This window comes from Polypterus senegalus, unplaced genomic scaffold (assembly GCF_016835505.1).
Source record: "Polypterus senegalus isolate Bchr_013 unplaced genomic scaffold, ASM1683550v1 scaffold_4290, whole genome shotgun sequence".
Classification (NCBI taxonomy): Eukaryota; Metazoa; Chordata; class Cladistia; order Polypteriformes; family Polypteridae; genus Polypterus; species Polypterus senegalus.
Genome location: NW_024377083.1, coordinates 2,903 through 16,546, shown reverse-complemented (window position 1 = coordinate 16,546; position 13,644 = coordinate 2,903). Strand labels below are relative to the sequence as shown.

Below are 13,644 nucleotides of genomic sequence, written 5' to 3'. Positions count from 1 at the left end.
TAAAGTAAAATACATAATACAAATTAACCTGAACTTTACCTTTAAAAAGAATCATGGCTGGTGTGAGTTTCTAAACTCATGTGGGATTCCACCTAATGGGACGACACGCGGAAGAGCGTCCCAAAGCAATCGCGCTGTTGCTGTTTTAAGCTGAATAAAGCTGGTGTTAAAGTATTGAGACTCAGCTTAGTGTTTTGGGGAGCAAGATGGGGACTCGCACTTCACAGCGCACACACACACAGTCACAATGCTGTAGTAAACAGTATACGCTCATACGGATGTTGACTATATGAGTGAGGCACACAGACTCAGACGGAGAATATGAGACGATTGCCAGAGAGAGAGAGAGACAGGCTGGCGAGATAGGAGAGAGAGAGAAAGATGAGCTGGGCGAGCGAGCGAGCTAAGGAGAGAGAGAGTGACGCGCTGGATGAGCGAGTGAGATAAGGAGAGAGAGAGAGACATGCTGGGCGGGTGAGCGAGCGAGATAAGGAGAGAGACAGAAGAACCATCAGCTCAGTTGTGATCACATGACGCTCAGCAGACAAAGTGTATCCATACTACTCGTATTGCAAGACATCGCTCGTTTATCAAGTCAAACTTTATTAAAAATTTTTGCTCGTCTTGCAAAACACTCGTAAACCAAGTTACTCGTAAACCGAGGTTCCACTGTACTTTGAGTGGTGCACTGAGAATAACAACGCTAAAGCAGCTACGGTATTTGGAATAGTTTGACCATTCTGTGGACCATTATATTGTTACAGGTTCATTACAATCAGATGCCTTAAACTAATAAATGATATGCGGTTAATTTCAGTGTATTTGATTAAGCCATGTCAGGGATGAGAATCTAAAAAATAAAAGGAAACCATACAGGAACAGTAGCACTGCTTTGACAGTGGGTGCCACCAGTTTGCAAAACTGAGCTGAAAACTTGCTTGCACAATGAATTGAACTGCCATTACAATGTGCATGGCTTTACGCCAAAATTTGTTTTTATATTGTGAGTGTGGAAATGGCAGTACACTCCGTTTATGCATGATACCCCAGGACAGCATTTTTTTCACTTAAAAAATATAGCAAAAATTACATCCCTCATAACTTTGCAAGATGCTGAAAAATTAGTTCACACTTTTGTTTTTAGTCGACTAGATTACTTTAATGCACTTCTTCGGGACTACCCAAAATACATCCATCGATTGCAACTAGTGTAGAATGCAGCTGCTAGAATCTTAATTAGGAAAAGAAAATCCGAGCAAATCTTTCCAGTTTTGATGTCACTATACTGGTTACCTGTGCCATTTAGAACTGACTTTACAATACTGCTTATGGTTTACAAACCCTTAAATAATCTTGCTCCATCCTATATTTCGGAATGCCTCTGAGGAAGAGAAAACATTATTATTTAACACACAGATATCAAGGACTGTGTTTTGAGTTGATCATGCTGCAGAGAGCTATATGATTTGTTCCTGATTTATGCAGAAAAGGAGTTGGGCTGTGTGCACAGCATTAAGGGACTAACTTTTATCATTTATAGGAAAGGCTGACCTCTGATACTATCAGAAGACCCTGTGAAGAATGTAAGATCTTTATGGACTATAATAAAGTTTAAATTGATTCTAAGTGTGTATAATTATAAGGGTGTATTCCTTAGGAATGCAAATGGCTGTTTGTTTCAGGTTTAAGAACATTCCAGTATATCATAAATTAAGATTTAACCTAAGCTATGTATAACCTCAGAATGAACTGCTAGGGTTTTTTTTCTTTTCTAGGATATAAAAGAGAGAACAGGTTTACTTTAGATATTCTGCCAAAATCCAAATCAGTTGACTGAGTTGGAAAGAGACAGTCTCACATTCTCTCTACTCACCAAGAATTAAGAATAAAGAAATTATTTTTACTTTAATTGGGTTTAAGTTCTTCCGTTGTTTTCGACTTCAGCGCTCACAGTTTTTGGCACCCAACGTGGGGCAGAGACGGCCAAGCGACTCCTTGAGCGTGATCGTCCAGAAGACTGGAAAAAGGACCGACACCGGCCGGGTCGGGAGGACCATATCCGGAAAAAGTTAGGACTGGCCTGCCTCGGGCGACTCCTGCATGGGGAATCATTGACTTCCTCTGATTCTTCCTGAAAGTTGAGTAAACTAGGAACTTCCAGGCGGGAGGAAAAATTCTTGGTGAGTAGACCGAGGGAGTTCGACTGGGGAAGAGAAACCAGGCAGTGAGAGGACCGGAATGTATAGATAAGCTCTCGGAAATAAAACAGTGTAAAGATTATGAATGTTAAGGACATGAGTTAGTTCTCTCCCTAGGAAATGAAGAAGAAGTCTCTTAGAGGCTTAAAAGTAAAATAAAGGAAGGGAGTGGGAAGAATAGATAAATAACTGAACATTTCGTGATCGGGAAAAGGTACTGTTGCGGGAGGGCGAGACTCTTTGCTCTAACGGTCTGGTTATATTCTGAACTCAATGGGTCACTCAGGGAAATGATCACCTAAACAGCGGTAACCAGCGGCCTTCGGGTGAAACTGTCAGTCCGCTAATCAGGCTGATCGTCCCGGTGGACCGGGGAACAGGAGGGACCGGGAGTGAAGCGACAATTGGGGCTGGTTTAGCAAAAAACTCCTTTGAGAAACAGAAAGCATGAATCAACTCATCTGTGACTGAATAAAGACTAATTGATTGAACTATTTATGTCTTCCTCGGGTGTTACTTCCACTGTTTATTTGGAACAGTTTCCTTCGTGTTGGAGAACCCGAGTGAAGGTGCGAATTGCAGACAGGAATAAGGGTGACCGCTGTGTACAATTGCTTTACCGTCCGGGAGAGGTACTGGGATGTAACGATAAGAGTGCCTCTTGGAATGAGACGGAGTCTTAAGTAGTCTTGTAATTAGAAGGGAGAGGTGGAAGTGTAATAAAAAGGGAAAGTACCTCCCGGTCGGGGATTCACTAAAGAAATAAATTGAAAAAACAGGGTGTGAATGAGGAGCCTCTGTTAGGAGGATTGTTTTCAGAAAACATACCAAGGGAAAAAAAAAAGCGACTCTCCTAGAACAGAAAACAGAAAACAGGGTTAGATTTAAAAAAAAAAAATTGTAAATTGTAATGAACAGAGCAGGGGCAGGTGGCCAGTAGAAGGCTCTGGTGATATGAGTGAAATACAGGAAGTTAGGTAGATTGTACATAGAAAAGCACGAGGGTGCTGTGGTAGAGAAAATGGAAATGTTTAATAGATGGGAATTGATAATTAAAGATAGAGCCCTGAATGCGATGCAGAAGTGCAATGAGGGACTGCAAAGCCAAATTAAACTTATTGCAGGAAAAGAAAAGTTGTTCTTGATAATGCAAGAACTGTCCCAAAAGTCTGGATAAAAGAAGGAAGAATAAATAAATAAAAATATATGAAAAAGAAGATCAGATTATACCTTGATTTAGTGACAGCATGCGTTTAAACTCCCTTTGAGGACAAAAGTCCATCACCACCCCTTGGGGCAGCTGGAGGAATTAATGGGGGAGAGGAAGAAGATGGTCCCATGAATTTTAAAAATGAACAGTTTCAGCCAGAGAGGGATGAAGAAGCGGGAAAAGGGATGCCTAATATGACCCGATTCTGACTCCACAGGGTCAAAAAACATGAATATGAAAGGATGGAATTTCAAGCACCATTAATACAAGTGCCCTTTCCGCAATATAATGTACAACAGCCTGACTCAGATTAAAACTGTCCCACCTTCATGGTGCAAAGAAACTGGGACCTGCAAGAATTAAAAGTGGTGCAGGAATTGCTGAAACAATTAGATGAAATATATAAGCCAAATACTGCAGAATGGATTCAGGTCCTTAGAAGGAAGATCCAGGCTGAAATGATGTGAAAGTGCAATGGACTGAGACTCTGGGACGTCAAGGGGTTAATAGTGGCCAGTTCAGTGTTCAGTGGACAGTTACGAGCACAAATAAAAGCAAAATATATCAGCCCTCTAATGCCCAGTGAACTTTGACAAGACTTGATGGTCCGCCTGTGCCTTTGCATTTCAGTTACGAATAAGGGAGTGAAGGTTGCATCAGAACAGCACACCGCCATTGCACTGACCACCACTATTACATGCTTGTATGCTGCCTTGATTGTTCATGTTTGTTTCAAAAAACAGCAAAAATCTCTGCTGTCCAGGGTTCCTCTTGAATTACAGTATTCAAAATCATTTTACTGTATTGCATGATTTTTGGACTGTATTATGATGAAGTCTGACTCTTGGACTTTTCAGCTGCTGTTTTCAGAAAAAGAGACTATTTGCCTAACGAACTGTTATATCTCAGCAAAACTGGCTGGAGCAGTATTTCTCTTTTTACAACAATTGCTTTTCTTCTGGAGTGGTTTTACCACATATCCTCATTGCTAAATCCTCTCGTTTTCAGTGGCATAATGTGAGACAATTGGTAATAGCATGTCCAGAAGGGGAGGATTGGGAGTATGTGGGACCTAACATTTAGTTCACCTAGATAGATCTGTTAAGAAAATAGCAGTAGAACTAGTTGTACCTGTAACCCAGTCCATTCTGTCATTTATCTTTCACTTCTCCACCTAAACCCATGCTGTTTACCCTTAAAAATTTTTAGTTAGATTTGCTCCACTCATCTCTCTGGGTACAAGGGAAATAATATTTTGTCTGAATAGCTCATGCTGAACCCTTGGTCATTTTCCCAAAGTCATCCTTCCGTTTACATTGTGCACAATATCTTATTTCGTTTGAGGCTGGGACTGGTATTACAATTGTTTATGCTGATTTAGTTAAGCGGGGTGCTATTATTCCGATCCAATACTTTCCTATTCTTCCAGTTAGAAAGCATATGATTCATGACGATTCATTCAGGACCTCCGGAGTCAATGCTGCTATACACCCTAGGACTCCTATAGTCTCAACCCTTCCACTATTCTCTGTACTGTCCCGCCACTGCTATGTGGTTTTCTGTTACTGATCTTGTGAATGCTTTCTTTTCAATTACTGTACACCCTGAGTCTCAGTTCTGGTTCGCATTCACTTTTAAAGGGAAGTGTTGGACCTGAACTGTGATGCCGCAGGGATATACAGAGGCTCTGTGTGCGTGCATGTGAGTGTGTGTGCACATGTTCGTGTATGTATGGACAAGAACTAGAAAAGATAAAAAGTTGAAAGGTTATTGGCCAAAGGGGGGTGGTGTCTGGTGTAATATGTAGATGAGTTGCTTTTATGTTCTGAGGCTCAGGAATAATGCGAAGAAGACACAAAGGCTTTGTTGGTCTTCCTAGCGGAAATCGGGCACAAAGTGTTCCGAAAAAGTTGCAACGGGTTGAAAGAAAAATGAAATACCTGAGTCATGATTTGACTTCAGGGGAATGTGCACAGTCTGCAAGACGGCAAGTTATGTCTGTTCTTGGAATGTTATGATATTGATATTGCCGGCAATGGGTTAAAAAGATTTTTTTTGCTGAAAAGCACAGCCACTCCAAGAATTAGCGACCTCTTCTAATTTGGTTTTGACTGATAAAATTTCATGGACGGAGCAGGCTGAGAAGGCTTTAACTGATATAAACTAAATTTTTATGTCTGCGCCTGCGTTAAGAGTTCCGGACTACGGTAGTCTCGTCTTTCACTCTGTTTGTGGACGAGAAAGGGGGGTGTATGACTGCAGTATTAACTCAACAACAAGGAAATAGACAATGACCGGTCACATACTATTCTAAAAAAAAATTAATAAATAAAACTGGATTCAGTGGCCGCTACAATCCCGGCCTGTTTGAAAGCAGCTGATGCAATAACAGAGGCCATATTAGCATGCTCAGATGTTGTTCTCATGAGTTTATTAACTGTTAAGGTACCACATGCTGTACATTCCATCTTAGTACAGACAAAAACATCTCATTTGACAGGTGCGCTTGCGGTAGTGAAGTGTCAAGCTCACACAGGGAAGACGAATCCAGTAAGTGAGGGAAATGCGCAATCAGACGTGTGGACAAAGAAAGCCACCCAGGATCCTACTTCACCACTAACTTCTTTATTTCTATTACAGAAGGAGGAACAAGAGTCACACAAGGATGCAGTATTATCTCTACTGAACTGTAGCAACGGAAAAGGAGATAAAGACGTTGCAGAAAGAGGGATCAGATAAAGCTCTGAAAGGAATTTAGATCCATCCATTAACTAAACATCCTTTTTTCCCAAAAGCTTTCTTTCTAGGAATTGCAAAGGCTGCATGGTTTGGCCCACCCTTCCAGAAGACGCAATGATGGCACAGGTGCAACAATACTGTCACGCCCGGGGTTTTTCTAACTTTGCTGATCAGTTCTGTAAGAGGTCTACATTATGGCGAAGATTTAATGTAGGAAAAGGCTTGCAGGTCTGCGTAGTGCCTTACAGATAGAGTGCATGAACAAGTGAGGGAAACGTGGTGAACTACCTCACTACTGTAAGGGCAATACACTATTAAAATGTGCTCTGTACCCTGTCAAATGTCACTATTGAAAGATGCTCAACTCTAAATCCAGCTACCCTACTTCCCACTGAGGGAGAGGGGGAACCACATAACTGCCAGGATGAGATAACAAAGGTCCTGAAACCTAGTCCGGACCTCCAGGAAACTCTACTAGAAACAGGAGAAATTCTTTATGTGGACGGCTGTTCCTTGGGATTGGATGACAGAACACTCTCCACCAGTTACACAGTGGTCAAAGGGGACCACTTACTTGAGGCAAACCGAATCTCTTCTAGTTTAAGCGCACAAGCAGATGAGCTAATAAGCTCTCACTCGAGCTTGCCAGTTGTCTGAAAGGAAGGTCATAACCATTTACACAGATTCCAGATCTGCCTTTGGAGTCTTCCATGATCATGGGGCATTATGGAAATTAAGGGGATTCAAAACCAGTACTGGTAAGCCCATACAACACCAGAAATTAGTGGAATCCCTTCTCGAAGCTATAACAGAACCATCAAAACTGGCAATACTTAAATGCCAAGCCCATACTGGGAAACAAAACCCAGTCAGCCAAGGAAATGAACTGGCTGACCATTTTGCTAAACAGGCCGCCTGTAATAACACACCAGTCTCTTTATTCCAACAGAAAGATGACAAAGACCCTGATAATCAAATTATTTCTTTACAGAGAGCTACCACTGACTGAGAAAGGATAAAGTGGTCCCAAGAAGGATCCCTCTCTGCTGGGGTCTGGACCCATAAGCAAACTAACAAACCTTTCCTCCCAAAGGCTTCTTTTCCAGGAATGGCAAATTCTCACACGGCCTGGATCATGCAGGAAAAGACACTATGACTCAGGATGTCGAGCGGCATTGGGAAACCACATGGTTCTCTACATATGCTGAACAATTCTGTTGACGATGCGCACTAGGCCAAAGGTTTAATGTAGGTAAAGGTACTCAGGTAAGCCCCATCGTCACTCCTAACCCAATGGGTCCCTTTGAACACCTCCAAATGGATTTCATTGAGTTAACACCATCTAAAGGCTACCGTTATTGCTTGGTAATTGTTGATGTGTTCTCCCGATAAGTGGAAGTTTTCTCTAAACATGCAGATGCAAAACTGTGGCTAAAGCTTTAATAAAAGAAATCATTCCAAGATAGGGAATATCACAGAAACTGCATACCGATAACGGAACCCACTTTGTGAATTCTGTAATAAATGAGCTGACTACTTGGCTCCAGATAAATGTATATCATTACTGCAAATACCATCCTCAAAGTGGAGGTATTGTAGAAAGGTGCAATGGTACCCTAAAATCAAAATTGGCAAAAATCTGTGAACAGACAAACTTAACCTGGCCAGATGCTATACCCCTGGCCTTGATAGGGTTGAGAGGAAGAACACTTTGGCAGTTAGGACTATCACCATTTGAAATTTTAACTGGACGCCCCATGCCTGTTGTCACGGTTATCGGAAATGTTACTCTGCATATTGTGGACAATGATCTTCTCTCTAGTCTTGCAGGTCTCCGAGCTTCCCTGAAGGAAGTCCATGAACAAGTTAACAAGGCTTGGTGGACCAGTCCCCCACCAATGGAGTTCCAGATCCCCCTTGGAACCTGGATACTGGTCAGAGACACCCGAAGGAAACATTGGCATCAACCTCGTTGGAGGGGACCATTCCAGGTGCTATTATCTGCACCTCATGCTGTTAAAGTCGAAGGACTTCCTGCCTGGATCCACGTCTCACATTGCCAAAGAATGGCATTCTTAGTTCTATTATTAATAACTTTTTCTGTCCCCTTGAACATGCGACAACGAACTTATGGGGACCTTCCCTCACTAACTTTCCAAGTACGGAAGACTACCTAACTCCAGATTGACTTTTGTACTGTTGCTCCTTGTGGAACCGGCAGCCATGAACAATGGACTAGGGCTGAAAAATATGTGTACCTATGACTGGGGTTATCAGCCCTGGAAGGCTCAGCAACATGATCTCAAGGTTTGTGGTTGCTGCCTCATCCCCTGTATTCATGGCCTCCTTCAGAGGCTTATTGACACCTCTCTCACAAAAGCCTATTTTCTTCATGCTGACAATTCCCAAAACCCTGATTACAACCCTTTGCTTCCAGAACTTTCTCCCTCTTCTGAATATGATGATATTGTTCCAGATGATTGGGTCTGATCATTCTCATGTGCACATTTTATGTGCAAAGGGGGGAACTGAGGAAGAGAAAACATTATTATTTAACTCACAGATATCAAGGACTGTGTTTTGAGTTGATCATGCTGCAGAGAGCTATATGATTTGTTCTTGATTTATGCAGAAAAGGAGTTGGGCTGTGTGCACAGCATTAAGAGACTAACTTTCATTTATCATTTATAGGAAAGGCTGACCTCTGATACTATCAGAAGACCCTGTGAAGAATGTAAGATCTTTATGGACTATAAGAAAGTTTAAATTGATTCTAAGTGTGTATAATTTGAAGGGTGTATTCCTTAGGAATGCAAATGGCTGTTTGTTTCAGGTTTAAGAACATTCCAGTATATCATAAATTAAGATTTAACCTAAGCTATGTATAACCTCAGAATGAACTGCTAGGGTTTTTTTTCTTTTCTAGGATATAAAAGAGAGAACAGGTTTACTTTAGATATTCTGCCAAAATCCAAATCAGTTGACTGAGTTGGAAAGAGGCAGTCTCACATTGTCTCTACTCACCAAGAATTAAGAATAAAGAAATTTTTTTTACTTTAATTGGGTTTAAGTTCTTCCGTTGTTTTCAACTTCAGCGCTCACACCTCTTACATTACACTCCAAATCGTAACCTTCGATCTTCAAATGAGTGTCTGCTTATAATTCCAGTAGCTAAACTCAAAAGAAGTGGTGAGGCAGCCTTCTGCTGTTATGCACCTGAAATCAGGAATAGCTTACTGATAGAAATTCACCAGGCTAATAAGGTGGAGCATTTTAAAAAACTGATAAAAAACATTATTTTAATATGGCTTTCTTATAGCTTCATTTTAGTGTAACCCTGATATTCTGTACTTACTTATGCCCTCCACCCTTCCGGTATGGGCCACCAAAGGTAGATCTCCAGAGATTTCTGTCCTGGGCCATTCTTTCTAGTTGACTCCAGGTGTAGCCCATCCTTGTGATGTCTGCCTCGAGGTTGCCAGGTGTTTTTTGGACGGCCTCTTTTCCGCTTTCCTTGGGGGTTCCATCTGAGAGCCTGTCTGGTGATGCTAGTTTGCGGTTTACGTAGTGTTTGCCTTATCCATCCCCATCTTCTCTTCCAGATTTCTGCTTCTACTGAAGGTTGGCAGGTCCTTCCCCATAGGTTGGTGTTACTGATGGTGTCTGGCTAGCGATTATGGAGGATCTTTCTGAGACAGGTGTTAATGAATGTCTGGATTCTTCGGTGGTGGTTTTGGTTGTCCTCCAGGTTTCGGCCCTGTACAACAGTACTGATTTCACATTGGTGTTGAACAGACATATCTTGGTGGTCAAGGTCAGTTCTCTGGAATCCCAGATGTTCTTGAGCTGGATGAAGGCGGCTCTTGCTTTGCCGATCCTTGCCTTGACATCTGTATCTGTTCCACCCTGCTGGTCGATGAATCTGCCAAGGTAGGTGAAGGACTGTATCTCCTCCAGGGAACTTCCATTCAGTGTGACTGGGTTGTTGCTGTTGGAATTGGTCTTAAGAATCTTGGTCTTCTCCGTGTGGATGTTGAGTCCAACCTGTGATGATGTGGCTGCCAATACTCTGGTCTTTTCTTGCATCTGCTGCTGACTGTGGGAGAGAAGTGCAAGATCATTGGCAAACTCTTAAGTCTTCCAATTGGCTCTACAAGGTCCACTGGATTCCATTCCTGCGTTCACTGGTGGATGTCTTCATGATCCAGCCGATAGCGATGAGGAAGAGGAACAGGGATAACAAGCATCCCTGTCGGACTCCCGTCTTCACTTGGAAGCTGTTGGTAAGCTGCCCTCCGTGGATCACTCTGCAGGTTATTCCCTCGTATGAGCTCTTGATTAGGTTGACCACCTTGGCTGGGATGCCGTAGTGCCAGAGGAGCTTTCACAGGGACCCTCGATCCAGACTATCAAACGCGTTCTCATAGTCGACAAAGTTGATGTATAATGGTGTGTTCCACTCTAAGGACTGCTCGACTATGATACACAGCATTGCAATCTGGTCCGTGCATGATCGATTCTGCCGGAAGCCTGCTTGCTCGTCTTGTAGTTGTGGTTTGACGATGTCCTTCATCTGTTCTAGGAGGATCTGGTTGAAGACCTTGCCTGGCACTGACAGAAGTTTGATGCCTCTGTAGTTGTTACAGTTACTGAGGTCCCCTTTTTTTGGAAGCTTGACTAGGTAACCCTCCTTTCAGTCAGTCGGTATCTCTTCCTCTTCCCAGATCTTCTCAAAAAGGGGGTACAGCATCTCCACCGATGCTTCCAGGTCTACTTTCTGGGCTTCTGCCAGCTGCTTTCCTGTTCTTCATCAGGGTGATGGCCTTCCTGATCTCTTCTCTGGTTGGCTTACCGCAATTGATGGGAAGATCTTCGTTGGCTGGGTTGATGTCTGGAGGGTTTGGTGGTACTAGTCTGTTCAAAAGCTCCTCAAAATGTTCAGACCATCTATTCATCTGCTGCTCTAGTCCTATGATGGCCTTTCCCTCCTTGTCTTTGACGGGTCGCTCAGGCCTGTTGTACTTTCCAGATAGTTTCTTAGTTGTGCCATACAGCTGCTTCATGTTGCCGTTGTACACTGCCTGTTCTGCTTCAGCTGCTAGTCTGTCTATTTAGTCTTTCTTGTCCTTCCTAATGCTCTTCTTCACTGCTCTATGGGCTTCTGCATATTCCTCTTGGGCCTTAGCTTTTGATGCCCTAGTCCTGCTGTTGTTGACTGCCACTTTCTTCTGTTTCCTCTCTTCTATCTTTCCCAAGGCCACAGTCAGAGTGATCCACTCTTTGTGATGATGTTTCTTCATTCTGACCACTTCTTGATAGGCTGTTCTCAGTGTCTCTTTTACTGCCTGCCAACTGATCTGTACACTACTTCCTTCCTCTTCCTGGTGCAGTTCTTGTAGCACCTTAAACTTGTTCTTCAACTGTAGTCCAAACTCTTCCCTGACGTTGGAGATCTTTAGACGGCTGACATCATACTTCACTCTACACTGTGTTGTTTCCTTCCAGTTCCTCTTCAACTTCAGCTGCATGCTGGCTACTAATAAGTGGTGGTTGGAAGCCACATCTGCTCCTCTTCTAACTCTAACATCCTGAAGGGATCTTCTAAACTTCTTGCTAATGCAGATGTGGTCAATCTGGTTCTCTGTCAAGTTGTCCGGTGATACCCAGGTACTTTTGTGGATCCGCTTGTGAGGAAAGATGGATGACCAGGTTATTGAGCGCACACAGTTCCATAAATCTCGCTCCATTATCGTTTATTACTCCCAGCCCATGGATCCCAATGACTTGTTCATATCCGGTGTTATCAGGTCCAATCTTGGCGTTGAAGTCTCCCATAAGGATGATGATGTCTCTGGCTCGAAATGTCTCTACGATTTTCTGCAGTCTGTTGTAGAACTGGTTGGAGCGTAACTCTGGATGACATCGAGTTTTATCTTCTTGTGTTTAGTTCTGAAGGATGCTGTGATAATTCTGGGGAAGTGCACCTCCCATCCAATCAGTGCCCTCTGTGCTTGTTTGGACAACATGAAGCCTACTCCCTGCGTATGGGGTGCATTACTCTCTTCATGCCCGGAGTGCAGCAACAGCTCTCCTGTTGTTAGTTTTCTCTGTCCGACTTGTGTCCATCTGGTTTAACTGATGCCTAGCATGATCAGGTTGTTCTTTTTCATCTCGGCAGCTACCTGTGCCATCTTGCCTGTCTCATACATGGTCCTGATATTCCATGCGCCGATAAGGGTTCTCCTGGTTGAAAGAAGGGTAGTCGGCTCGGTGGTTTCCTTTCGGTTTTCATCATCTAGCGTCATGCGTCTCTGAGATGTCGGAGATCCTTCATCTTCCAGGAAGTTAGTCTCTGTTTCTCTTTTTGGCATTTCTATAGATTTGGGGTTTTATGGGGTGGGGTTGCTAGCCCAACGCCCAACCCTCCTCCTTTTCATCCGGGCTTGGGACCAGCAATAGCGGAGTTTGATATTCTGTATATGCATTTAATTATCATTTTTATCATGGCTCCACAATCCAGTCTATCCCCTGATGTTCTTTTTTATAGTTTTCTGTGATGGCGATCTGCGCCACCACCACCTGATCAAGGCACCTTGCAGTCACCACATTATTGGATTGAAAGCCAAATTTCCACATGGCCATCATCATCTAATTCTTCCATGTGAAGCCTGTAAACCATGAGGACTGATTTAGATCATTTATGTTAGGAAGAATGACCAATGGGGGCTGGGCGGTCCCGAGGCCTCTGAAACCCTGCAGATTTTGTTTTTTTCTCTAGCCCTCTGGAGATTTTTTTGTTTTTTCTGTCATCCTGGCCACCAGACCTTACTTTATTCTTGGTTACTTATTTTTGCCTAATCTTATTTTTATAGTTTTCTTTTTTCTTTCTTCATCTAGTAAAGCACTTTGAGCTACATCATTTGTATGAAAACATGCTATATAAATAATTGTTGTTGTTGTTAACAAACAATCTTCTCCTTAAAAATAGAGGCCATTTCTTGGGCAGAGGGCAACTTCATCAAGGGAACAAAGCGTGCATATTTTGTAAATGATCCACTATTACTAGAATAATTGTGTACCCTTTTGAAGATGTGAGGTCAGTGATAAGGTCCATTGAAACTGCTGCCCTATTGTGATTTGCTATAGGTATAGCCTAAGAGGAAATCCCTGAGAGGGTTTTCCTCAACTACAAATTCCACAGGCAGCCACATAATTCTAAATTTCCTTGTATGTATCCTCCTCCCCCCACAAAAACAAAACAAAACAAAAAAAAAACAAACATATTTTCTAGGTCTGAGACACTCCTGAATGACCAAAAAATACAGGACTATGTGTAACCTCTAAAACTTCCCTCCTCAACTCTGGTGCAACATAATATTTCCCATTTGGAACTTTCCCTGAGTCGAGAATTATTTTAGTAGTTTTGTAATTTTAGTAATTCATCTGAGGATGTAGTGACTATTGCTCCTAAGAATTTGTCAGCAGGGATAATTGGTT

The 13,644-nt window shown here is 42.6% G+C and overlaps 1 pseudogene; it reads right to left on the bottom strand.

Moving 5' to 3' along the window:
• Nucleotides 1-9,498: 9,498 nt before the first annotated feature.
• On the bottom strand, nt 9,499-12,518 carry LOC120519244 (annotated as a pseudogene).
• Nucleotides 12,519-13,644: the final 1,126 nt, after the last annotated feature.